This window comes from Equus quagga, chromosome 13 (assembly GCF_021613505.1).
Source record: "Equus quagga isolate Etosha38 chromosome 13, UCLA_HA_Equagga_1.0, whole genome shotgun sequence".
Lineage (NCBI taxonomy): Eukaryota > Metazoa > Chordata > Mammalia > Perissodactyla > Equidae > Equus > Equus quagga.
Window position 1 is genome coordinate 81,660,605 of NC_060279.1, and position 2,868 is coordinate 81,663,472.

Here is a 2,868-nt window from a genome sequence, read left to right on the forward strand (position 1 = left end):
TTTTCAATGACCCAGCTTGTGAACCCACACCACTGGCTAATGAACACCTCTGTCCTGGTGTCTTTAGGCTTATTGACATTCAGCCCCTTAGTGTTCATTTTCATTGATACTTGCATCTCAGAGTTTTGCTTTGTCTGCTAGACAAAGAACACAAACGCTTCAAGTGTGCTCTCTGGGCCGTAAGTTCTCTCCAGAACATCCCACCATTTATTAGAGTGTTTTTATTTATTTATTTATTTATTTTCGGATGTACATCATGTTCACCACCCGAAAACTAATTATAGTCCATCCCTTCACATGTGAGCCTAATCACCCCTTTTGCCCTTCCCCCTCCTCCCTTCCCCTATGATAAACACCAATCCAATTTCCATTGCTATGTGTTTGTTTGTTGTTGTTTTTATCTTCTACTTATGAGTGAGATCATGTGGTATTTGACTTTCTCCCTCTGACTTATTTCACTCAGCATAATACCCTCAAGGTCCATCCATGTTGTCACAAATGGCCAGATTTCATAATTTCTTATGGCTGAGTGTCCATCGTGTATAAATACCACATCTTCTTTATCCGTTCATCCCTTGATGGGCACCTAGGTTGCTTCCAATTCTTGGCTGTTGTGAATAATGCTGCAGTGAAGATAGGGGTGCAAATATCTTTATGCTTTTGTGTTTTCAAGTTCTTTGGATAAATACCCAGCAGTGGGATAACTGGATTGTATGGTAGATCTATCCTTAATTTTCTGAGGATACTCCATGCTGCTTTCCATAGTGGCGGCACCAGTTTGCACTCCCACCATCAGTATACAAGGGTTCCCTTCTCTCCACACCCTCGCCAACATTTCTTGTTTCCTGTCTTGTTAATTATAGCCATTCTGACTGGAGTGAGGTGATACCTCATTGTAGTTTTGATTTGCATTTCCCTGATAGCTAATGATGTTGAGCATCTTTTCGTATGCCTGTTGGCCATCCGTATATCTTCTTTGGAGAAATCTCTGTTCAGATTTTTGCCCGTTTTTTAATTGGATTGTTGGTTTTTTTGTTGTTGAGCTGTATGAGTTCTTTGTATAGTTTGGATATTAACCCCTTATCTGATATATGGTTTGCAAATATCTTCTCCCAATTGTTAGCTTGTCTTTTCATTTTGTTGATGGTTTCCTTTGCTGTGCAGAGCTTTTTAGTTTGATGTAGTTCCATTTCTTCATTTTTTCTCTTGTTTCTCTTGCCCAGTCAGACATGGGACTTGAAAATATGCTGCTCAGACCAGTGTCAAAGAGCGTACTGCCTATGTTTTCTTCTAGAAGTTTCATGGTTTGGGGTCTTACATTCAAGTCTTTAATCCATTTTGAGTTGATTTTTGTGCATGGTGTAAAGGAATGGTCTACTTTCATTCTTTTGCATGTGGCTGTCCAGTTTTCCCAACACCATTAAAGAGACTCTCCTTTCTCCATCGTATGCTCTTGGCTCCCTTGTTGAATATTAGCTGTCCATAAATGTGTGGGTTTACTGCTGGGCTCTCAATTCTGTTCCATTGATCTATGTGTTTTTGTGCCAGTACCATGCTGTTTTGGTTACCATGGCTTTGTAGTATATTTTGAAATCAGGGAGTGTGATACCTCCAGCTTTGTTCTTTTTTCTCAGGAATCCTTTGGCTATTCTGGGTCTTTTGTTGTTCCATATAAATTTGAGGATCCTTTGTTCTATTTCTGTGAAAAACGTTGTTGGAACTTTGATAGGGATTGCGTTGAATCTATAGATTGCTTTAGGAAGTATGGACATTTTAATGATGTTAATTCTTCGATTTCTATTTCTTTGTGTCTTCTTTGATTTCTTTCAAGAATGTTTTATAGTTTTCGGTGTACAGATCTTTCACCTCTTTGGTTAAGTTTATTCCTAGGTATTTTATTCTTTTTGTTGTGATTGTAAATGGGATTGTATTCTTAATTTCTCTTTCTGCTACTTCGTTGTTAGTGTATAGAAATGCAACCGATTTTTGTGCATTGATTTTTGTATCCCACAGCTTGACTGTATTCCTTTATTGTGTCTAAAAGTTTTTTAGTGGAATCTTTAGGGTTTTCTAGGTATAAAATCATATCATCTGCAAAGAGTGACAGTTTCACTTCTTTTCCAATGTGGATCCCTTTTATTTCTTTTTCTTGCCTTATTGCTCTGGCTAGGACTTCCAATATTATGTTAAATAAGAGTGGTGACAGTGGGCATCCTTGTCTGGTTTCCTCTTCTTAGAGGGATAGCTTTCAGATTTTCTCCATTGAGAATGATATTTGCTGTGGGCTTGTCATATATGGCCTTTATTATATTGAGGTATTTTCCTTCTATACCCATTTTATTTAGATATTAGAGTGCTTGTCTCAACATTTGTGGGATAATATGCAAGGCCTTTGAGATTCAGTATTGAATAAAAATTATTTTAACTATGACCTCATATTGCTTAGTGGACGGCCAAAAAATGAACATGGTATAAATAATTCCTCAAATGTATGGCAGTTTCTGAAAATATTAAACTTGGAATTACTGTATTATCCAGCAATTCCACTATACTGAAAAGAATGTAAAGGAGAGACTCAAACAGATATTTGTACCCCCATGTTCACAGGAGCATTATTCATAGTAGCCAAAAGGTGAAACAACCCAATGTCCATGGATGGATGAATGGATAAACAAAGTGTGGAATACACATACAGTAGGATATTATTAAACCTTAAATATGAATTAAATTCTGACACATGCTACAACATGGGTGGACTTTGAAGATATTATGCTAAGTAAAATAAGCTAGACAAAAAAAGACAAATATTGTATGATTATATTTATATGAAATATCTAGAGTAGTCAAACTTGCAGTGACAGAAAGTAG